Raw genomic sequence first — 842 nt, 5'->3', positions numbered from 1 at the left:
ATTTTCAATTCATGTGCTTATAAGCAATTTTTTTAATTACCTATGTTTATATTGAGAAAAACATTTCCTCCGATAAAATAACTCATTCTTTGAAAATCCATGCAGTATTTTATTTCTTGTCAAACAATAAATTTAATGTAAATTTTTAATGTACATTTTCAAAATTTTCATCCTTATATCATTACGCTTATCGCTCCGTCCGTTATCATGCTGTGCATCCCTAAAAAAGGAAAGTGGAATATTCCAAATAAACCTTGTCACCCTTGAAAAGGAAATTGACATATGAAACAAAAATTGGTGTCGCTGAGAGGCAACGCTAATAAAAAATTATTTGTCTTTCTTGGCCTTTTGGCTAAGATCAAAGTGTAGTATCTATTCTTCATGGGCTACATTTCTATTTCTTTTCTCTCAGTGGAAGAGAAATCCTTTACGACTAAGACAATTTTTAAGAACATTTCTTCTCCACATTAAAAACCGACCGTGGTGTCTAAATTTGTTCTGTGGGGAGGCATCGTGAATAGGTGCTATGTTTAATGTAACAAAGTTTTAATATTAAAAAAGTAACTGGAAAAAGTTATTTCTGATTAGTTACAAAATGCTCTGGAAAATGTCCGTTCTGATTATGTTTTTGTTTACTTGCCTCCCCAAAAGGGCAGAATTGGACATGAGGTCGGTTAAAAATTTAGGGGGAACCCAGCTCCCCAAAAGAGGCACTCTGGTCAATAACAAAAATAAAAATTGTATCAGTAATGAAGGATTTCTCCTCCATTAACAAAGACCAAAAAAGGGGGGATTTAAGTCACTTGAATGCTGAAACTGGTACTACACTCAGAAATTCGTGT

At 33.3% G+C, this 842-nt stretch overlaps 1 pseudogene; it reads left to right on the top strand.

Annotated features, from left to right (window-relative positions):
- Positions 1 to 331: 331 nt before the first annotated feature.
- Positions 332 to 457, top strand: LOC145267311 (U2 spliceosomal RNA; annotated as a pseudogene).
- Positions 458 to 842: the final 385 nt, after the last annotated feature.

The sequence above is a fragment of the Euprymna scolopes genome, chromosome 42, assembly GCF_053919585.1.
Source record: "Euprymna scolopes isolate OS-2025 chromosome 42, ASM5391958v1, whole genome shotgun sequence".
Classification (NCBI taxonomy): domain Eukaryota; kingdom Metazoa; phylum Mollusca; class Cephalopoda; order Sepiida; family Sepiolidae; genus Euprymna; species Euprymna scolopes.
The sequence above is the reverse complement of the archived record's forward strand: the minus strand, read 5'-3'. Positions and strand labels throughout refer to the sequence as shown.